Source organism: Vicugna pacos, chromosome 4, assembly GCF_048564905.1.
Source record: "Vicugna pacos chromosome 4, VicPac4, whole genome shotgun sequence".
In the NCBI taxonomy this organism is placed as follows: Eukaryota; Metazoa; Chordata; class Mammalia; order Artiodactyla; family Camelidae; genus Vicugna; species Vicugna pacos.
In genome coordinates, this window is record NC_132990.1 from 36,637,784 (window position 1) to 36,662,013 (window position 24,230).

Below are 24,230 nucleotides of genomic sequence, written 5' to 3' on the forward strand. Positions count from 1 at the left end.
TCAAAAGCAGTGGGATTCTGGGCAAAAGGAAATCTAACTTTTGTTCACTAAAGAAACCTTTAGAAAAACAAAACAAAGCAAAACAAAGCAAAAAATACCTCTGTCCAGAAGAGGAAAATGTTTTCTTTGCTTTCCAACATATTAAATAAAAATTTGAAGTTTTCTGTTGTAGCTTTACCATCTCCCAGTGTCTGAAATAGTTTGAGAAAACTATTTTGGGTTTCAAGAATCTTCTCCCCTGATCTCTCTCTGCCTTTACATCTCTAGCGGCTCATCCTGGGCTAGTGGAATTCTCCTGGGGAAATGAAATATCGTTTCTCTCCAAGGACACAGTGCAGTAGAATATTGTGAAGGTGCGTCGCTGAAGACAGCAGGAGGGAGGAAGTGGGGGTGGACGGGGAATGTCCGGCTTTGTATGACATGCATTTTTAAGAAAATCATGGAAAAAACTAAGCAACACAGTCAGCACACCATCCCCTAAGATTATTTCCTTATTTTTAACTTAATTATTTTAAACTTGAAGACACATCCGTTCCAGCATTCCCTTTCCTTCTGTGTTCCATGGAACATTTAATTTGGATTTAACTGTAATGTTATAAATTAGGAGAGTCTTAAAGTTGTAAATACAGAAGAGATTCTGAAGCAGTGAAGTTGCATTTGTGAACAAAATCAAAGGATGGAAGCTGAGATTTTGCTTGGCAAGATGAAATCCTGTTTTTCAAGAAATATTACATATAAAAATGTCCCAAATTTCCATTTCCTTTTGGAATTTGGGATATGCCCACTTAAGCTGCCATGATGTTTATCTCCACGCTTTTTATTCATTCATTTATTTAATTTCAAACAAGTTTCTTAAAGCATATTGGATACTTCCAGTGACATATATATTGCTAATTTTTTAATGTATATTTTTTGAATTATGGAGGTCTTGAATCGTTTCAGTTGAGTTTACAGATGGGTGGGAAGAAACTAAACAGTGTGATAAAACTCCTGATGGCTCTAGCCAAGGAAAAGCTACCTTGCCAGAAGCCAGGTGACTGCTCAGAGCAGAACCAGATGCAGCACATAGCAATGGGGCATCCCCTGGCCCCCAGAATCCTTTCAGGGACATACAGTGGCTGGTGCTCAAGGCAGAGCCTGGCCAAATGTGGGTACCAGGCTGTGTAGCCTTTTACCCTCAGGCTTCCAGCCCCCTGAAGGAGAAACTTAAACTAATAATCTACTCTGGAATAGCAAACATTACAGCCATCTGTACCCTTCCTATTTATTAATCCAAACTTATCCTTAGCAGTCACCTGGACCAGACAGCATTCGGCAGCAAATGGCCCAGGCAGGGTAGAATCTTTGTTCTCAGCTTTCTAAGGCATTAGAATGCCTATTTCCTTATGTGCTCTCATTCAGTAGATAAATCTGGGCACCTGCTTGTGTTTGGCAGCAGGAACACAGCAGTGAGTATAAGGGACTTGGCCCCTGATCTCATGGAACCAAGGTAAAGGGTCTGGATATCTTAGCGCTATTACTGAGTCACCTTTCGAACAGTTATTACCCTCTGGCTATTCAGGGAAGTGCCTGTTTTCTCAGGTCTTCACCAACACTAAGTACTATTCTTTTTAAAAATCTTTGCCAATAAGATAGGTAAAAATGCCTTAATTTTCATTTTGATTTGAGTTCATTTTTTTCCAGATGATTTTTATTCTCCTGTATGTCTTCTTTTGAGGAATATCTATTTTAAGAGTTATTTATACATTAAAAGGCTTGCATTTTTGTTACAAAGGTTTTTCTGGTTTTAAATGCATCTTTTAATTGTACTTAGTTTCTTGTACCCAAGGTTTTATAAAGTCAGATTTCTTGTTTTCCTTAAAGCTTTTGTCTTTGCTTTCATTTCCTAATTTTGTACTAGTAATAACTTATTTTAATGGTAGCATTCATAATGCAAGACTTCCCATAGTACTTTTAATTTTCAGAAATTTCTTAGTGATGCTTTTATATTATCCCTTTAATTGAACTTTTGAATGATAAGGTCATTTTTTCTGAAAAGTTTTCTATTGTGATTTTTGTTGAAATTATATCAAATTTATTCATGAATTTGGGGAGAAGTAGCAACTTTGGCTCTTAAGTCTTCCCTGCCAAGAATAAAATGTCTGTATATCTATTATCTTTTATGCTCCTCAGTAAATTTTTTAAAATGAAGTACAATCAATTACAACATGTCTGTCTCTATGTACAGTTTTTTGTACCTATTTCTGGTTAAATATACTCCTGAGTAACTTCTGTGGGATTTTTTTGTTACTGTTTTGGGATTTTTTTTTTTCCTGTTGTGATAGGACTCTTCCCCCCACCCCCACCCCATTGCATTTTCCAGCTGGGAATGTGTAAGGTCTTGATTTCTGTGAGTTTATTTTATACACTGCCAACTTGATCTTTTAAAACTATTCCACTAGGTCAGTGATAGATTCTTGGGTATTGCAGTTAGCAATCATATCATCTGTAAATTATAATTTTTCTCCTTCTAACCAAAATTTTGTATTTGGTTTTCTTGTCTTATAAAGCCTGATCTTCCAAGGTAACATCAAAGAATCTTTGTGATAAAAGGATAGCCTTGTCTTGTTCATGATTTTAAAGGACAAATGGCTCTTGGACTGTTTCAGAGTACTCTCTCTGGCCCACACATGCTCTTAGTGGATGCGTCCCTTGGTCAAATATATATTTGGAAGGTGTTACTCCAGTGCTTCCAATAGTATAATGTTGTCGCTTAGCTCAAGAATTGGTTTTTATACTGAGAAAGTTTCTTCCTGACTCTAGTTTTACTAAAAGTTTTTTTTAAAACCTTAATTGGATATTGCCTTTTTTATAAAATTGATTTAAACAGACCAAGGAAAGGCAGTTATTTGAAAAATAGTTTTCTTTTTGAGATACTCTAAGTACTAGAAAATTATAAAACCATGTTTTCCATAAAACATTATTTAATTTAGATTTGGTATCGTCCAGATGGAGAGTGTAATTGTATTATTTCTGTATAGTTGGGACAGTTTTTAGAATTTCTTCTTACAGGCCTGCCGATCTTTCCCCCATACTGGAGTAATCTGTGTGGAAGTCATCCTGCGATTTAATGCTTTTTGCAAGCTCTTCCGGGGTAGGCAAGTTGTTGAAATCATTCATCCTCAGAAATTGTGTTTTGGGAAAGGAAAGGGGTGACTTTTTTTTCATCTTTTTTAATTCATCGTTACTCATCTCTGTTTTACTTTCGAATGTAATTTCATATTATATTTGGGCTTCTGCTTCTTCACTGGTAAAATTGGGGATGTGGATGACAACTAAATGCTCTTTAAGTTGCTTGGAATTTTTTTTTTAGTGTTGCTTTTTTTGTTTTGTTTTTGATCTGTGATCATCCCTTGCAGAAATTGCTTTATTAAGGGCATGTCAGATGCTGTGGAAAAGTGAAAGAGAAGGTGGTGAAAGGTGGAGAAAGTGTTCCATTTAATTTTTCATCTATTTCAAGAGAGTCTCTGCTGGTTTTCCTTTGGTGCAAAGGCAGTTGATATCCTGCATATTTTCCCACCCTTTCTAAAATACCCTGTGGATTAGAACCTCAAATGACTCTATGGGTTTAAAAAAGATTAGTCCTCTATGGGAAAAAGTGGAGACCCCCCCTTTTTCTATGGTCCAGGGAGAGTGAATACAGCAGAAAATTATCAAAAAATCTTTTGTGAGACTTACAGGACAATCTTTTAAGAAAATAAACTTAAAGTAAACCTAAGTGTGGATAAAGCATGGCACTGTGTCCCGAACCCACTTGCTCTTCAAGTCTAGGTGAATCCTGACATAACCAGCATCTAAGATGTAGAGTGGTGGTGTGGAAAGAAAAGGAGAAAGACCAGAGTTCTGTGTTCCTGTTGGGTCCAACCAGTCATCTATAGTACAAAGAGGTCTTGTAGAGACCGTCTCCCCATGCAGAAGGCCAGATGTACTCTTCCATGTCAAACCCATCACCCATGTGTTCATTCATTCATTCAACAAGTGGTCATTTAGGGCCTGTTTTGTGCCATACACTGCTATCACAGAGATACAAACCAATCTCCTAATTTTAACCTAGTGCAAATTAGCTGTGAAGAGTGCCTTGGAAATAATTTTTTGTAAGTATTGAGTTTAAAGAAGGAGATACTCAACCAAAAGTGAATCCCCTTGGTCTGACTTCAGTATGTTTCAGTTTACTGTGAGCCAAGGCAACTATGATATTGGCCTTAAAAACGAAAAGTAACAAACCACTCCAGAGAGGTCCAAGTAAATCATTCTGTTGGTAAATAGTTTCATCCTTTGGGGGCTGGTGGGACAACGAGTGAAAAGGTTGGGCTGCCCCAGGTAGACAGGACCTGAAAGTATTGAGAGTGAATGTTTTAAAACTGATATATGCATTAGTTTCCCTGCTGAAATAAATTACACAATCTTAGCAGTTTAAAACAATACCAGTTTAGTACCTTACAGTTCTGTATGAGAGACATCTAGTACACACCTCACTGAGCTAAGATCAAGGTGTCCCAAAGGGCTGCATTCCTTTCTGACAGTTCTAGAGGAGAATCCATGTCCTTAGCTTTTCCAGTTGCTAGAGGCCACTGATATTTTTTGATCCGTGGCCCCTTTCTCTGTCTTCAAAGCCAGCCATGGAGTTGAGTCCTTTTCAGATCTCCCTCACCCTCTCTTTTTTGTCTCTTCTTTTTTTCACTTTTAAGGACCCATGTTATGACATTGAGCCATCTGGATAATTTAGGACAATCTCCTCAAGTCCAACTGTTTAGCATCCTTAATTGCCCCTGTAACCTTGTAGGATAACATTTTGCCTTCTAAGGTAACATAGTCTTAGGTTTCATAGGTCCTAGGGATTAGGACATGGACACATTTAGGGGTCTACCTTAACATAATTTAACAGCATCCTCCTCTGTGCACCTAGAGCACTTTGTCAGCCCTTTATCACATACTGTCAGTTTGTCTGGGACTCTCAGTAGACCTCAGTGAAATCCTGAGATGTGGAGACTATCTCCTGTCTGTATTTCTTCCCTCTTTCCTCTCTTCCTTCTGTTTAACTCCTTCCCTCAAGTCAAAAAGCATAATAAACACATGTCCAGGACCCAACTCTTTCTATAATAAATTTACATAGATAAGAGATCATTTTACAAGGGGTGAGAAACTGGGCTTCTGACGTTCTTCCATGTGATTGAAAAGCAAATATGGCTCCTGTTACTACTGTAACATGAGACAGTCAGTCTTTGAACACAAATTTGAAAATCAAATGTTGAGCTCGCTGCTGGAGATAGTACAGATGGTGTCCTTCATTTCCGGTATCATTATGCATCTCCCACAGTACCATTTGTCATGTGATTTCTTTGGTGTTTACAGGAGCAGGTCATGTTTATGAAGCATGTCTGGAAGAAGGAAATGATATATGGAAAATCTCTACATGGGGTATAGAGTCAAATGATCCCTAGGTTGGATTCAAGAGCTATAAATACTCTGATGACTTCATATGTACCATGGGACTGGTATTTTCCATCTTTCAACACATAGTTTGGATAATTTGAATGGATCTTTTTAATAGTCCTTTGTAAATGGAACATTATCTCTGCAGAGATTTAATCGTGGGCCAAAAATAGAAACAGGTCATCACCTCTGATGATAGGATTAGTCCTTTTTCTTGAAAGTCATTGGGTATCTTGTGCATTTTTGCAGTTGCTGTAGAGTTGAGAATAGTCATAAACGCTTGAGGTGGAACTAGCAGCAGTGATTAATTTAGAAAGAAGGATTGTGGGGTGGGTGGAAGTTACATTTGTCTGCGTTATATTCTTAGGAACTTAAACTGTTAGAGTTGGAAATGCCTGTGATAAAACTGTTCATTAACATGTGAGGAGATAGAAGCCCAAATACTCAAGTCTCTGGCCAAGAGTGTGCTGAGTACAGGAAGCAGAGTGGAGCTTAGGTTGGAAGTTTCTGGACCCTCAGCCTTTCTCAGTGCACTGCACTCATCACCAGCACCTTTGACGGCTGCCCTGGGGTGATCAGACCAAGCTGTCTGCACCAGAGATGCCCTTCCTGTCCATTTCTCCATAGACCTCTCTTATGAGCAGATGGCCAGAATACCTCCTGTGTGGTTTACCCTTGAGAACTAGAGAGCCATCTGCTGGGGGACACAGTAGCCTCTATGTTTGTGTGTACATGTGCAGGTAGGCAGGGAGGGCAGGCAGGCTTGCCAACTGCATTTTTAAGGACCAGCCATCAGAACAAAGGTGAACACAGTGCACTTTCCCATCCTGCTTCTCCCTCACTGGCTTTTTGTTTTTAAATCACTGCAGTACTTGGGTTTTGTGCTTGGCTTGATGCAACAACACGTAAATTAAAACCACCGTGAAACTTTAAAACATTGTTCTTGGTAAACCCAATGTACAAGGCATTCTGTTGACATGGATGCCATAGGTGCGGACAACAAAATAAGCATCAGTGTGATACATTCACCTCTAGGGTGGTAGGCGGGTGGTTTATTTTGGTGTATATTATGAGAGTTTTGCACTTAGGTGAAGTTGTGGTTTTCAGCCACGGTTAGGTTTGTCCCCCTCCCTCAGGGAGCATTTGGCAATATATGGAGGCATTTTGGGAAACATGGTGCTACTGGCATCTAGTGGGTAGGGGCTGGGGATGCTGCTGAACATTGTACAATGCACAGGACAGTCCCCACATACACAGCAAAGAAATACCCAGTCTAACATGTCAGAGACTGGTGCCAACGTTGAGAAACCCTGGCCTATGGAAATCTGTGACTTACCTGATACCTGGTTTTAGAAGGCCGTGTAGAGTTGGTTAACTTAGAAACAGCGTAGCTTGTGGAATAAATATACCAGTATAGTATATGGCTTGGGGAAATTTCTCTAGTCCAGGTGGGTAAGGGAATAAGTTCCTGGAACTTCCCCTGTGCACTCTCTTTCAGACCTCTGTTCTTAGTGACTAGCATCAAAAGTCAGCTTCCCTCTGCTCTTCATATCTGTAAATGTTGAGAATTTAGATGTATTGTTGTTTGGGGGTCATGAAATAATTTGGAAAACCACACATAGTATTAAAGAATATTATTAAGAATATGAAGACTAAGAAATGCCTTACCTTATCCATTCTTTACAAAAACAGCCCAATCAAGGAACCCTATGGCAGGTGAGGAATCAGGACTCAGCCTGGTCAAGTCTTGGCAAAGTCTACTGTGGCAGGAGTCGTTGAAACGGGGAAGGGTCTGCAGAGGCAAGAAGTGGTGAAGAGGTACCCAGAGCCCTGCCTGTACACTGTGCTCTACCTGGGCACTGAGTGTAAGAACAATGATTTGTATTTCCTTGTTCCCTTTTGACTCTTGGAAAGAAAATTTCCATTTTGTTTGGGGTTTTCTCCATTACCAGGTGGTTAAATTCCAAACAAATTAGATCATGAGGCAGAAAGATGGATATTTCCAAACGTGCTCATTTTGTGGGTCTGGTGGCAGGTGGTTCCCCTCTCCTGAAACCCACACTCCTTGACCCCGCAGACCCGTCAGTATGCGTGGCTGTGGTGCTTGGCATCAGGACCACCTGCGTTTTTGTCTAGCAGCCCTGATTGGTGGTGGTTGCTTTCATTCTCTTCAGTTCACAGTGAGACCCTCTTCCTCTTAGGAAAAGCTACTCTCTTACCCAGCCGGACTGTTGAAATTTCCCCCAAGCCACATACTCCACCAGGTATGTCTATTTCACAAGCCAGGCTGCTCCTAAGCAACCCTCCACATAGCTACCTAAAGCCAAGTGTTGGATACTGGTGCTGGAAGAAGCGGGAAAGAATTGTACACAGAAACAGGCCATATGAAAGTAGATCTGAAAGAGCAGAAGTTAGAGCTGTGGGTCAGCAGACAGGTAGAGGCTACTGGAGGTCAAGACAAGGTCAGGAATCAGCCAGGCCTTTTCCACAGCAGATTCAAGGAACACGTAAGAAAACGTAACACAGAAATTTCTATACTGAAAACTGCTTGCTTACACACATCCTGAGAGTTAGGCACTGCAGACCCTAAAGGAGAACCCCCACGTTAGGCCTGATGTCTCCATGGCATCGTAGAATCTTAGTGTTGGGATAGTCTTTATCCATCCGATGACATCGGCTCAGTCATTCAGCCAACACCAAGCAGGACACTGTGATTAGATGGCAGACGGGTTAGCATAGTTGGAGAGTGTGGGGTCAGAGGTCTGGGGTACAGAAACCTACTAGTTTCCTCTGTTATCAACGAGAGGGAAAGGAAGCAGTCCTCTGTTGAGCAATGGACTGTGGGTCAGACACTTTCACTGTAGTAGCAGGTCATCTGTCAGCTAGGGCTGTGTCTGTGGTCCATTTTGAGCTTGGCCACTGAAAGGCTGGTGTTTGGGGATCAAGTTCAGGATGTTCTGAGGAACCTCCTGAGAACAGCCACATCACCTGACAGTCCAGAAAGGTATCTGAGTCTGGTGGCAAGCTCCTGTGGGAAGAATCCTGAACTGGGTGGTTAGCTGTTGCTAACTGATACCAACTTTTATGACCTTAGACAACATCAGAATCAATTCAGTTATGCTCTGAGTTCAAGAGGAAAGGACGAAACAGAAATAAGCAGCACCCTCAGCTGTGACCCAGCTGGCACTTTTGGAAATAACATATGGGTGAAGCCAAGTTGTTTATTCCTGCTTCTCTTGTGAGAAATGACTACCTTGTTCTCATTTCTCAGTGTTAGTCTTACTTACTTTAAGAGTTGTAATCTAAAGTAGGCAAAATGCAGTTACTTCAAATTGTATGTTTTTCCCTCCTTAATAGAGGTGCTGGGAGTTGAACCCAGGACCTCGTGCATGCCAAGCACGCACTCTGCCACTGAGCTATACCCCCTTATGTCATATGTTTTAATGAGTGACTCTGATTGGGTCAAAAAGCAGATGGAAAATGTTGGAATGCGATATGTTAAACCTTGGAAAACAAGTGACTTCTGGTTGATGACAGCATAGACTGAAAAATAAATCAGTAGACTTACAGAATTTTAGATGGGGAAGAAATTTCAGCAATCATCTAGTCAAAGGCTTTCACTTTATAGAGGAGGAAACTGAGGCCCAGTGGTATCATTAACTGTCTCAGTCTCACAGCCCCCACCCTGGTAGCAGAAGGGGCCCCAAACTCAGATTTTTCTGCCTGTTGCCAACCCCAAGTGTCTGTTCATGTTTACTCATGAGTGTGGTGGGCCTTGTGAAATGAGGGCAGTGGTCATTGTCTATAAATGCTTTTTCTTCCCTTTTTCTACTTTTGGCTGAAAAGCTGGTTGGTGGCAGAGATGAGAGGCTCCAATCAAGTGTCTTTTCATTTGTGTCTGGGCCTTGTCCTGCACCCCCAGCATCCAGCTCTAGGTAAGGGCAGGGAGAGAGCCAGGAACAGCAAGATAGTGGCATGGTGCTGTGAAAAGGATCTGGGAGAAGCTTATCCAGCGACCCAGAGCTGTGGTGAAAGCAGAAGCATCTTAGGCAGCCAGGGCCCCACAGTAGGGCTTCTCTAGGATGCAGCGGGAGGTACTGGCTCCTGTTAGTCCATCACATTCACCTCCATGTCTGGCAGCTCCTGGCCAGGGACTGTTCCCTTCCACCCCTGTTGCAGCCTGTGTGTCCAGCTGGGCTTTGATAGTGCTTCTGTTCCAGAGACCTAAGGAGCTTTTCTGACAGAAGGAACTGACCTTAGCCTCTGGGATCAGGAAAACTACAGTGATTCAAGAGAGCAGTGATGGGAAGTATCCAGAGACAAAGAAGGAAAAGCCATTAGACAGGAATCGAGGGAGTTGCAAGCAGATGGGAAAGTCCTGCACTCCAAAAAAGGCTGGGGTTTTTGTTGTCGTTGTTCAAATGCATGGGGTTCTTAGACAAGAGGATTTTGGAAATGGTGTGTAGGGAGAAAATCACATCTTGAGTGCAATATAATCCTGGATCTTGAGACATAGAGGTCACATGGGCAGGGAATGCTTAATCCATACTTGAAAGTGTGCATAATGTTTTAAATCACCCCTGACTTCAATACTTTAATCTTATTACAGAGATTCTTGAAAGATATGTCAATATCCTTTGGTATTTCAGTCTATGCATTTTAAGTGTATAGTCTTTTGTGAAAAATGACCTAGGATTTATCTTTCAGGTGTGCAGTTTTTTCTGAACTCAGTTTGTTCATCTATAAAATGAACATAATAGGGTTATGGTGAGAAATCAATAATGCAAATAACTTGACCTGGAACATAATGAGCACTTAAAACAATTAAGCAGAATCTCAGGCAGTATTATGGAAATACATGTGCACATTTATCTCATCAAAGAAATTATTATATTAAGGCCTTTAAATACTTAAAACCCATCTTTTTGTATTGAGGAAACACTTAAATTCCAAAATTTTAAAGCCCCTTCAGATAAATACTAGCATGAGTATTTCAGATCTTTTTGTTTAAAACTCTCTTGGCATTGTTTTTCTGTGGTTTACCAGAAATATGGGCAGGATTACCAAGTGTGTAGTAAGAATACTGTTAACAATTACCATTACAATCATTTAGAATAACTTAGTTGTTAAAGGAGTGATAGCTTCACTTCCCATTCTCTCAGAAAAGATAGCATGATCATAGGAATTTAAAGAGAAGCCATTTTATTTTCATTCTTTATCAGCAGCCATCATTCCTTAGTCCCAACATCTGCTGGTTCTGTTTGAGATGGAGCGTTTGTGATCTACCTATCAAAAGGGGGTCCAAGATCGGCAAACAGCACATCTCTAGCAAATGAGGCTTTTTGTTGTCAATCTATAGAAGTCAGTATTTTCAGTTTGTAAAATTATTTTTGTTTTATGTATGATTCCGTCTCATTTAACAATTATAAGCCTTCCTCTTTCTTCTAAACCTTGGATCGTTGAGCTTTGCCTTTCTGGTCCATAGATATTATTTATTCCTATAAAATATATATATATACATCTGTGTATATATTTTTCCATAAATATTATTTATTCCTATAACACATGTAGAGATATATTATATATATATTATGATATCCTATGTCACATGCTGTATATATCCATACAGTCCTTTCTGGCCCACTTAAAGAGTTTATTATGATAATTCAACTAAGAAGGAGAAAGAAATTAAACTGGGAGAAATTTGAAAGAAGCAGCAAAGCTAGTTTTAGTTCTTCTAGGCCTTCTTCTATACCGTTTATAATATTTTGCTCATTTCATCTGTTTTCACAGATCCAGAAACTTAGTTATTAAAAACATTAAATGGCTAATACAAATTGAGGCATAAATGGAAAAAAAAAATCCAGTGATCCCTGCCCCAGGAAGAAGTTTTATTTCTGTTTTTGTTCTCTTTATTTGAGTAAATGTATAGTTACTAAGCCCTCCTGTTTTATGAAGTCAGAGAAATTACCTCCTGAATTAATTAACTGCAGGCTAGTGTTAAATTTCCCTGCATCTCTTAGCTTTCCTTAAGGGGTTGTAATCATCTCTTCTCATTCCCTAAAACAGCAAGAACAGCAGTGTGTCTGCATGTGTGTGCGCCTGTCTGTCTTCATGTGCAGCAAGAGCCTAGGGAGGGCAGGAAGTGTAGGCAGGGCTAGGGGTTAGTATCCTCTCCATGTAGGCGGGGCTAATACGAAAGGCTGGGAGAGACGGATGAGAGTGGGGGTTCCTTAAGGTTTTCTTCTAGAGGAGAAGTGTTGGTTGTGCTACACCTGTCCTGTGGAAATCTGGTAGACAAGCCTAGATTCTAATTCCTTATCTAAAGATTCCAAAATGCCAAAATCACAGTGAAACTTTTCTGCTTTGGCCCCATCTAAGGAGCCTTTCAATCTAGTGCCCACATCTCTGTGTACCTGAACTGGCAGAGTTCTGTGAAAAGGTCTCCTGGAAACTTGAGAGGAGGGAGGCTTGGCTTTGGCCTCGACCACCTCCATACCTCTGGGCAAAGAGGGTTAACCATGAACTTGCTGATCAGTGGAGAATGGAAAGAATAGAAGCTGGCTTGCTATTGCTTGGCAATAGGCCCACACAGCCAAGAAACAGGTAGACTAGCCATAGAATTTCACTGGGCCTGTGCTGAATTGAAGGGCACAGTTGGCAAAGCTGGTATCTCTGTATTTCCGTGTCCAGTTATGATGTCAGATGTGATGATTGTGAGCACGGGCTCGGGGTTAACAGGTCTGGGTTGAAGGGGCTGCTTTGTCACTTCCTCTCTGTGTAAATGAGCTCATTTGTCTTCCTGAACCAGTTTCATCTTAAGTAAATAAGGAGCAAGAATTTTACCTTCCTTGTAGAGTTGTTGTGACCATAAATGCACATAAGGGAGAAAATGCCTCTAACACCCTTAGTACAATGCCTCGATGACAGTAAACCCTCAGAAAATGCCAGCTAGAACTGTGGTCTCAGTGTGCTCTATTCATTCCCCCTAAAAAAGAGTGAAACAGAGGTATGGCGAGGATGCCTCCGTAATATGAAGCAATTTCGGCTAGAGAGACTGGATTGCTTCTCATTACAGGGAAGCTAATCCTGCAGGTTCTCTCTAGCCCTACAGTGTAAAGTGTAAGACTCTAAAGTGGCAGGTAAACACACACTTCTGCAGTTACTGTGTATTTCTCTCTGCCCAGGTGTGTCTCTGAGCTCCCCAAATGCTGCCAGGCTGTTGTTGCATACTCTTCTACTAGAATCCACTGTCTCAATGAGCCGATTATGGAATACATCTCTTGTTGTTGCAAAAAAAAAAAATTGTGAATATGGGTATAAATTCTTCTAAAGTTCTATTTCATATTTCAAAAGCTATCTAGAGAAGTGCAAAATTTTATTATAGTAAAAAGGATTGAAGAAGAACTATTTGTTAGATGATCAAAAGATAGCTACAGTTTCTGCCCTGTGAGAGCTTACAAGTTCAATAACAAAAATTCCTAAGAGCAGGCATGGAATCTTACTCATTTTAGAGTTTCCAGGGCGATTCTTTTGTAAATGCAGTTTAGTGTTAATTGGTATAAAATAATTGAGCATCGTTATTAGTATGTAACTAGAAAAAAGAAGATTATGAAATTAAAGGCAAATAGCACAATGAACACACAAAGAGGGTCTGTTTCACACAAAGAGGGTCCTGTTTCTGATCAGGAAAATGGAAGCTAAAACAGCAAGAGTAGCAGAAATTAACAATATTAATGATTCCACTGTTGGTGAAGGTTTGATATTTTCTGTTCAGTTGTTGAGTATACAAATTGGTGAAATCTCTTTTGGAGGCATTTTGGCAGTACCTACAAAAGTAGAAATACGCATATCCTTTAACTCAGCAGTTCTTTTTCTAGGAATCTGCTGCAGAAATACTCAGGAAAGAAGTGTGCAAAGTTATATGAGCAAAGACATTCATGATAGCGTTTTTTGCTATTAAGAAGAGAGAATAAGAACCCCAAGGTCTATCATTAGGAGACTAGGTAAGACAGTTGTGTTTATATGCAAACTGTGAAAATCTGTATATCCATCAAAAATGATGAGAATCTGTATATATAGGCACAGAAGATGTGTGGAAAAAAACCAAAGTGCAATAAAGCACGCACAGCAGGATCCCATTTTTATATTTTTTTAGTGTTTACACAGGTGCATATATTTTCGTTGTGTAGGGAAGGAAGTCTAGAAAGACACACGCCAAAGAAGTGACAGTAGCTAACCCTGAAGAGCAAGATAGAGGTGGGCACATTCGTGTTCTCTAGAGTTAAAAGAGTTGTCTGACTTTTTGTCAATGAGTATGGGCTACCATTTAAATTTTTTAAATTGAGCAATGCTACAGAATTTCTGTGTAGACCTTTCTCTTTCAGTCTGAGATATTTTGGAGTCTGCATCACTTTTCAGATAAAGACCATTTGGCCATACATTTATAGGTTACACTCACTCAGAGATAAGGTTCAGTTACATGTAAAAGCAAGAACCTGAATAACTGTAGCTGAAGCAAAGTTGAAGTTTCTCTCTCGTGTGACAACACAGAGATAATTTACTTCCTCTGCAAAGTTGTCAGGCGCCCAGGTTCTATCTTGTTTTTCTGTGGTCCTCAATTTACGGCTTCCAAGTAAGATCAAGGAGGTGGGGAGGATGTAGATCAGGCGGTAGAGCACATGCTTAGCATGTATAAGGTCCTGGGTTCAATCCCCAGCACCTCCATTAAAGAACAGCTGCTCCCCTTCCTGTTAACAGTGTGACCTGGGAGTGGGACACATCATTTTCTCTCCCAACTCAGTGGTCAGAAATTAAACACATGAGTGCACCTGGCTGCACAAGAACTAAGCAAACTACCCAGTTCAAGTTTCTATTACTGGTTAACAGGGGTTCTCAACATTGGCACTATTGACGTTTGGAGCTGGATAGCTCTTGGTTGTGGGGGACAGTCTTGTGCATCATATGAGCAGCATCCTGGCCTCTATCCGATAGATGTCAGTAGCCCTCCCCAGTTGCGACAACCAAATGCTGCTCCAGACGCTGCTGCCTGTCTCCTGGCGGACAAAATCAACCCTCACTGAGAACAACTATTAAACAAGAAGGGTGAATAGATACTGGGAACAACTAGCAACATCTGCTGTAGGCATCATTGTGTTCTCCCCAAAACAGTGCTTGGCGCCAGTGTGATAGTTTACCTTTAAAACTGACACCCTTTGAGCGGGGATGTATAGCTCCATTGGAGAGCGTGCGTGCTTAGTATGCAAGAGGTCCTGGTTTCACTCTCCAGTACTTCCGCTGAACATAAATACAAAACAGAAACAGGCTCATAGACATAGAATACAAACTTGTGGTTGCCAAGGGGGCAGGGGGTGGGAAGGGACAGACTGGGATTTCAAAATTTGTAGATATTGGTAGGCATATGCAGAACAGATAAACAAGATTATACTGTATAGCACAGGGAAATATATACAAGATCTTGTGGTAGCTCACAGCGAAAAAAAATGTGACAATGAATATATGTATGTTCATGTATAACTGAAAAATTGTGCCCTACACTGGAATTTAACACAACACTGTAAAATGACTATAACTCAATAAAAAAGTTAATAAATAAACAAACAAACTTAATTACCCCTTCTACAAAATTGACACCCCTTTACCAGGAAATACAATACTCTGAGACAATGTGAAGTCAGGTTTTTATTGATTCTAGAAGGATGAAAAATCAGTCCTTTCTTACTTTTATTTATTGACTCCAAATTTGTATTTGTATCAAATAAAAACTATTTTTATTTGAATAGACAAACAGATGAAACTTGCTTCCCTAGTGTGTAGGATAACATTAAGGATATTAGGCTGCGCCACGTTTGTGCTGAATCTCAGTCTACACTGTAGTACTTCTAAAAGCCTAGTATAGCAGTATTCATAATGCTGCTCTATCCTAAATCAAAAATTTCATCTGCATTTGATGGCATATCTCTCTTTTAAGGGCATTTAAGTGTGCATAATTTACCGCTGCCAAATATCTTAAGAGTATATAGTATTTTTCTGTTATTAGAAGTGTTTCCTTAATATGCTTCGCCATGTCAATGAGAGTATGTGCTTCACTGCCAATCATATAAATAAGGTGAGGATAATTTAAAGGATAAAACACCTTTTCTCTGTTCTGCCTTTTCTATCACACTGGGAGAATCAGATCTTCATTCAAGCAAGTAGATACACTGGGATCTTTTTGAAAAGGCTGGTTACTAATAAGGGAAAATTAAATAGAAAGTAACTCTGTCTTGGGCTTCTTGCAGGTTTGTTTAGTGCCTGGTAGATCAGAATGACCTTGTTATGAGGCAATTTCACCCCATAGAAGGTTCATGCAGGCACAGAGGAGGACATCATTATGTCTAATATTGGTCATAATGGTACTCCAATATTCTTATTTTTGAAAAATGTCAATGGCTACAGAAATTGTATCAGAAAAGTAGTCGCCAGCCCTAAAAGTAACAGAATATCCCAAAAATATGAAACCACTCATCTTGGGAGAAGGGAGTAATCGTGTCTAGCTGCTGTGTGAGCAAAAGGCTGTGCAAAGAGACTGGTGGTAACACTGAACCTGGAAGAATAGGTGGAAAGGCAGAGGGGCAGGGAGACAACATTGAAGGTGTGAAGAGCTTCATGTGCAGAGACTAGGAATCACATGGCCAGTCTCAGTGGGATAGTTTGGCCGAGGTTGTGGGTTTGGGTAAACGCAATAGGATCTGTGGTGTGGCCAAGACAGCAAACTGCCCCCCAGAATTTGGTCCCTCTCCCACAGCAAAACTGGAAGTGGAAAGCAGCCCGCCCTCCAAGCAAAGCCTGCTCTCCTTGCGTCTTGATGAGGCCATGTGGTTTGTCCTTGCTAATGGACTATGAGTGGGTCTTTATCTAGAAGATCTGATCTGGACAGTAGATGGATGTCACACTTGAATTAGGTAGTCTGAAGAAAGTTTAAGAAAGGCATTGTTTGCAAAGATGCAGGAGTGCTCTAAGGAAACTACAAGGGGTAGTATAGTGTTATGAGGCCAAACCCTACCCTCTTCTCTCTCTTAGGCCTGAGAGATAAGGGAATGGTACAGTTTCTAGGACCCCAAATAGGAGTTACCCAGAGAGGCCCACAAGAAAGGAAAGGAGCTGTACCCTTCTGAGGGACACGTCACTCAGGATCAAACCCGCAGTCAGGGAAGGAGGGGAGCGGACAGCCTAATCCCTCTCTACCCTCTCGTACAGTCTTCTGTGGAGGTGTTCCATTGGCCAAATCCAGCTGGAAGCCAGAAGGTCGGAAGTGCTTTGATGTAGTTGTTCAGGGACTGTCCCGTGATGCGGAGTAGGTGAAGGGCTGAGTAGAGACCTGGGGTAAATAAATACTTGGCTTTGTGACTTCTGGCAAAGGTGGTAAGAAGTGGGAAGTAGGTGTTCTTTCATCATTCCTGCTCCTGCTGTCAGCCAGCTGGATTTGGAGGCCTTTGAGACCGTGGGGGATGTCAGAGCCACAAGTATACAGGATTCCACCTAACAGGAAAGCAGAACGCCAGGTGGGAATGCACACAGACTGTTCCTGATTAAGGGATGGAATTGTGTTGAATTAAGACATCAGATTTCAGGGTTGTGTTTTTCACAGAAGTTAGCATTTTATTTTATTTATTATTGCAATTAGCATTAGCAGGAATTCGATTGTAGAGAACCTTGATCGCCAAGCAAGGAATTGAGATTCTCTTCTACAGATGGTGAAAAACCAGTGAAAGTTTTTATGCTGGGAGATGGTATTTAAAAAAAAAAAAAAAAGCTTGAGAATGGGGACTGTGACAGTCACGTGACAGATGGAAGGGACCACAGTGAGCAAGCAGTTGATGTTGCTGCTAAACCCCACGCGACCAGCAGAACCTGTGAATTGGTCAAGGACAGTGCAAGCTGGAAGGGGACAGACATTTTAATCACATTTCAAGGTCAGGTACCAGTCCACCATGCAGGTGATGGGGAAAGAGGTGGTCTAAGACCAGTTCTGTGATCACCCTGGTCTATGAAAGAGCTTGGCTGGCCTGTGTGAAGTGTGGAGACTAGAAAAGGCATTTTGGAAAGAGTTGTTGATATGTCATGAGTTCCCCCACAAGGGGGAGAGCTTAGGAGAGGGTTTGCCCATCCCCTTAAGCCTAAGGAAGGGGGCTTCAGTGAGACCACTGTGAGTGTGATATAATCCTTGCAGCCTAGGGGATGCAAGAGATTACCATATTTTCTGGGAAATTGAAAGAACAAGAGAATTGTTGATCAGCTGCTCTGATGGTCGCAAAGCAAAGAGTTCTTCAGGAGCATAGGGAGATAGTTTGTGGACTCCCAGAGTTTTGGGATAAATGATATGGGACCAGTTGAGGGCACTGAGCTAGAGATAAAGCTGATGTTGGCCATCAGGGAGCCTGTCCAAGTAAGGACTTAGAGAAACAATGTGGAACTACCAGTCAGAGGAGATGTATTCTTCCCTTAAAGGTGAGAATACCAATTGGAGGGGTGACTCCTGATCCTATGAAAGTAGCCCACCATGAAAGAAATGTACACAGACAGCCAGCAAGCCTTTTGAGTGCCTGGGGCATTTTACCACTGTAACTCTCTCCTCAAGTAAGACCTTTCTTGCCCTCTCCAGTCAGAAAAGAGAAAGAAGCCCCCCAACCCTTCCCATTGCTGGTGGCCAGCTTGTGCCAAGGCAGAAGAGGGAAGGAGACACGGTTTATTGACAGTATAGTTAAGGTTTTTATTATTAAGTGGACTAGATATACCAAGTACATGAGATCATTTTTACTGATCTCTGACCAGATAGAAGCAGAGGACTTTAGTCTCGCAGTCACCAGAAGAGTCATAGACCTGCCCTAAATTTCATCCTAGGGCAGCAGAAGATCTAGCCTCAGAATAAGTTTAGAGGGACAGTGGGTGATGAAAATGAAGTTGACTATGATTACACTTTATAAGAGTATAACAGTCACATGGGTTTCTGTCATGGAGGCCTTGACCTAAAAGAAAATGAGATTTAAAAAAAAAAGCAAATCCTAAACATGCCTTTGTCATCCTTCAAAATGTATTTATAAACATAGCAAAAGTACTTTTGTAGAAGGACATTTTCATTCCTGCATGTCACATAAAATTTAGAAAATCTGAGAAATACAAGGCTTGAAGGTAAAAATCACCCAGTATTCCCACAACCCAGAGACAATCATACAGTTTGATGTATTTCCTTCCTGTTTTGTTTTCCCCTGTGGATGTGTATAAAACATTGGTGAGTTTTTCTTCTTCAAATTTCACTCTATTATGTGTATTTTGTAGCCTTTTTTAACATAATGTTTTTTAAGTTATAAAACAGTTTAAAAATAATGTTTAAGTGAAGGCATAAGTTGACTAGAGTTTAATCAAATTTGTCATATATTCTAGATCAAGACTTGGACTATGAATCAATGATAATAATGAGAAAAGAACAGAATTTAACACATGGCTTTAGATGTTCTATCAAGTTGTGACATTCTTATTATCAAATGAAAGAGCCACTTGTTGAGACTGTTGTCATTTATACGCTGAAAAACTCAAACTCAGTTTTTTAGCCCAAACCTCTGTAACCTCTGTTCTGAGCTCCAGATTTGGATCTTGACATCTCTGTTTGGATGTCTCATTGGCATCTCAAGTGAAACTCTTATTCTTCTCCCCAAAATGTGTTCTTCTTTCAGTCTCCCCAACTCAGTGAAGCAACCTCATTCCTCTCAATTGCTCAAGTAAAACACCAGGAGGCATTTCAGTACTTTTCTCTCCCTCGTTTCTAGCTCATAGCAAGTTCTGTTTATCTCCCTTCAAAATGTATCTCAGGTTCAACTCTCTTGTCCATCTTGTTCATCACCCTGCTCTCAGCCACCCACATCTCAGTATGAATCATGACAACTGCTTTCTAATCACTTTTCCTCATGAATTCTCTCCAGTCTGTTCTCCACACAGCAGCCAGAGTAAACTTTCTCAAACTAGAATGTCCCTTAGTGAAACATATCAAAGCCTTAGCATGACCTGTGAGACCCAGACCTAGATTCATCCTGTCTTTGCAGCCTCCAGTTCCAATGCCCTTCCTGATGTCCACCACAATTCACCCACAGTGGTTTGCTTTCAGGTCCCTGAACTAATGCTTCTCTATACCTGGAAATTGATTCCCCTGACCTTGTAATGTGACTCAATTCCTTGAGAGCAAGGACTCTGGCCAGGTCACATCTGTATCCCCAGTTTGTAGAAGAGTGAGTGGCAGGTGGTGGGCACACAACCAGCCTCCATGATATGACCTGCCAACTGGTCCATACTCACCTTCCAAGTTTCAGCCTGCCTGTCATTCCCAGGTAGACCCCTCCTGACTCCACCTTTCTCAAGTGGAACTCCACCCTTTTGACCTCAGTCATGTCAGCCTGTTGTTAATACCACTGACTACAGTTGTCAGTGTTTAATTGTATCTTTGTTTAATCTCTTTCACCCACTAGGCTAGAAACTCCCATGAGAACAAGAACTGTTTTCATACTTTCCCCAACATCTAGCATGATGCCTAGCTCACAGAAAATCCTCAGGTCTTTGTTAAATGAACAGCATGCGACTGAATGGAGTTCTTTTTTTTTTTTTTTCTTTAACATTTTTATTGATTCATAATCATTTTACAGTGTTGTGTCAAATTCCAGTGTTCAGTACAATTTTTCAGTCATACATGGACATATACACACTCATTGTCACATTTTTTTCTCTGTGATTTATCATAACATTTTGTGTATATTTCCCTGTGCTATACAGTGTAATCTTGTTTATCTGTTCTACAATTTGGATTTCAAAATTGAATGGAGTTCTGAGGGGAGCTCTTCTCTTTGCCTGGGCAAGGCTGTGAAAAATGCTGGAGTCAATCCTGAAGTAGAGTGTGGTGTGCAGAGTTATAGGGCCACCAAAGATGTCCATGTCCTAATTCCTGGAACCTGTGAATATATTATTATATATAGCAAAAGGGGCTTTGTGGGAAAAAGCGGGTGGGGGGGGCTTTGTGAGTATGATTAAATTAAAGATCTTGAGATGGGAAGAGGATCTTGGATTATCCAAGTGGTCCCAGTGTAATCACAAAGGTCCCTATAAGAGGGAGGCTGGAGAGTCAGAGTCAGAGAAAGGAGATGTGATGACAAAAGCAGAAATGAGAGACAGAGGGAGGGATAGAGATTAAGAGAGACTTGAAGATGCTTCTGGCTTTGAAGATAGAGAAGGGGGGCACATGTCAAGGAATGTGGTTGACCGCTAGAAGCTTTGAAAAGGCAAAGAAATGGATTCTCCCCTAGAGCCTCCAGAAAAAAACACAGCCCTACCAACACCTTGATTTTAGGATTTCTGACCTCCAGAACTGTAAGATGATAATGTTTGTTTTGTTTGAAGATGCATAGTTTGTGTTCATTTGTTAGAGCAGCAATAGAAAACTAATACAAGGAGGGACTGGAGAAATGGTTTGCAGAACCTGCAGGTGAAAGGTGTTCTCACCTCCTTTCAGAAGGTATTAGGCTTGCTTACCCACGAACTCTCCCATGTCCATAGTCCTACAGCCAGTTCCATGCAATCTAGCCCTTTATTTTTCCTTAATTCTCTCATTGGGACAAATAAGAAATCTATGCTTTCTTTCTTGAGTACAGATTCAGAGGCAGGAAGGAGAACCTGGAACTGGACTTGAGCTGCAGAAATGAGGGAGAGGGGCGGGGTCTCCCTGACTGGACAAGGATTGTCTCCTCTTGGTCTTAAGAGGTGGTACTGAATCATTTTTTTAAATGGTCTAGTTTAAGGTGGTTGTCAATGAACATCTCTGAAATAGAATTAGACTTTCTACATTTGTGGTTTTGGAAAAGTGGATCTTCTGAGCAAAAGAGAAAAGATGGGACCCCTTCCTTGGGAAAAATGAACACAGCAGAAAATTCACATGTAGTTGTTAGGGGTTCATGGACCTGTAAGGTCACCTTGCTCAAAGGACAGTGTGTGTGTGTTTAGGATCTTTTTTAATGTTGAGATGTGGGAGTTAGTGGGAGCTAGGAAGGGGCTAATATAGGAGGGCTTCCATGTCAAGCTAAGGTATTTGGGCTTAATCCTGCAGTGAATGTAGTACAGACCCATTAAGCAATGTGGTAACCCAATTAGATCTGTACTTAAAAAAAGTCACTCTGGCAACATATATCTTGGCTATAATCCTATCATTTAGGTCTTCAGATCACCTTAGGGGGAAAAATGTTATTGACTTCAAATGTTTTAATACTGCATTCTAAAGCCAGTGATATCAGATTATATATTAAGCGATCTAATTTCATAGACAATGTGCTGTAGAAAGCAGTTTCCTGTAACCAATGTAAGATCATTAAAATCTTGCTGTTGTCAGGGTCATTGCTCCCATAAAAGCGGATTTATATAGACATTGAATCTCATTGATAGTATCCTCATTATTATCTCATGGTCCCAGTACTTCTTGGCTTCTATCAGATCCATCTCCAGCAGAGAAAATTAAGGCAGGTTAAACAGTGTGCCCTGGTAGAGTGCTGAACTGGCGCCTTCTGGACCAGAGCATCACTCCTGGTTCTACCGCACACTAGCTAAGGGATTTAGATCAAGTTAGTCTCCCAGAGCCACAGTTTCTTTATAAAATGGGCATTAAAAGCCCTGCCTAACTACAGAGCAGTTGTGATGATCCAACGCAGTCATTAAAAGGTAGTATTTTACTACTCAGCCTTAAAAAAGAATGAAGTAATGCCATTTGCAGCAACATGGATAGACCTGGAAATCATCATATTAAGTGAAGTAAGAAAGAGAAAGGAAAAATAACACATGATATCACTTATGTGTGGAATCTTAAAGAAACAAAAAAAAGGACACAGATGAACTTATTTACAAAATAGAGATAGATGACAGACTTACAGACATAGAAAACAAACTTACGGTTACCAGGAGGGAGAGGTGAGTAATGGAGGGATTACTGGGAGTTCAGGATTTGCAGATAGTAACTACTATATATAAAGTAAATAAACAAGGTCCTGCTGTATAGCACAGGGAACTATATTCAATACTTTGTAATGGCCTATAATGAAAAAGAATACGAAAAAGAATATACATGTATAAATAAGTACGATGCTGTCCACCAGAAACTAACACATTTTAAATTGACCGCACTTCAATAAAAAGGTAGTATTTGGAAAAACCAGAACATATTATACAAATGTAAACTGACAGTTTTCCTCTTAATATTACCATCACCCCTGAACAAATTTAAGTTAGTAAAGAGGAGCTACGAAAGTAAATGTTGTAGTTTGCTTTTGTGATGTTGTACAGTTCCTTCTCCAAGTATCAAATGCTTTAGAGGTTTTCCTAGCATCCAGACAATGTACTGCCTCCACTTAGCCCTTGAAAAGTCCTGAATTAAAAATAGACTCTGGCTGTATTCTGAAACCTAAACCTATATGTTTTAAAGCAGTCAAAGGTCCCCCTTGGAGTTCAGAGGGGAAATGATTGCATCTCAGCACATTTAGAGCATATGCAAAGCCATGCCAAGAAAATCAGAGGAACCGAGGGTGTGTCTGCAAAGCTGCCGGTTCGTTACAGACTCACTGGTCTGTTGGTAAGCATCCCCAAGGAAGAAGGAGAGGGCTGGTGGCTAAGAGTTTGCAGGGAAAGAACTGCTGGTTCTAGAAGAACAGACACCAGCACTACACACAGCAGGTTCTTTGTCATCATGATTTACTGGTCTGCTAATCAGACTCTCCAGGTGGCATTTCAAAGTGTTTTCGCAATTTTAAAGCACATCGTGTTCGAGAGTGACAGTGTCAGAAAATACTAGTTTCTCCCATCTTGGCCACCGTGCGTAACGTCCAATGGGAAAAAGTCAAGTGATGGGGACTTCACTGCTAGCGACTTGAGAAACCACGTGCCACAGTGAATACCATCAGATATTTCCATGAAGCAGACAAGATGCTTTTTAATTATACCCAAGTGCATCAGTGCTAAAGCATTTACAGAGATGAGGAGGAGGAAACCTTGAGGTGACAGCCCTCCTGTAGCAGCAGAATATCTCCTTTTGTTTATTTCTCCCCATGTTATTAGTAGTGACATTAACAATGGTGTTCATACTGGTTTACCAACTGGTTTACAAGTTTTTCTTAGGCTTACTCATGGTTGGGTATGATCAGAAGCAAATAAAATATTTTATCCCTATCTCATCAAAAGGGCTAACTTTAAACAGCCAGGCTTAAAAGAGTGTTTCCGACTCTGATTCTTTGATTTTGAAGAAAAAAAAAGAGAGAGAGAGAGAGAGACCAGGAAGCAGCATGGGCTTTGCAGCCAGACTCTACCACACGCTAACAATGTGCGTGGGCCAAGTCACTTAACCTTGCTTAGCCTCAAATCCCCACCTGTAAAATGGGTGTGACTGTCACTACTTTTGCAGTGTGCTTAAAAGAGCTTAATGAGGTCAAAGACTCTGACATTAGAGGCAGCTCTGTGCTTGTTTATAACTTGGACTCTGGAGTCAAACTCCCCAGCTGTGAGCCCCAGTTCCACCTCTTCACTAGCTGTGTGACCTAGTGTAAGCTATTAAACCTTCCTGAGTCAGTAAAGTGGGGATGATAATAATATCTACCTCATAGGGTCGTTGCAAGGATAAAAGAGTTAATATAACCAAATGCACTTAGAATAGTGCCTGCCTTTTAGTAAACACTCTATGAGTA

The 24,230-nt window shown here is 40.7% G+C and overlaps 1 protein-coding gene across 10 annotated transcripts in view; it reads left to right on the top strand.

Annotated features, from left to right (window-relative positions):
- PIP5K1B (phosphatidylinositol-4-phosphate 5-kinase type 1 beta) overlaps positions 1-24,230 on the top strand; it is a 404,141-nt gene that overhangs the window by 246,436 nt on the left and 133,475 nt on the right. The window contains exon 1 of one of the 10 annotated variants that reach the window (XM_072959569.1): positions 336-353. The exons of the other annotated variants lie outside the window; for them this stretch is intronic. The gene's annotated coding sequence lies outside the window, so the exon portion shown is untranslated. Of the gene's footprint in view, positions 1-335; positions 354-24,230 lie in introns of those variants that run through there. 10 annotated transcript variants of the gene reach the window in all.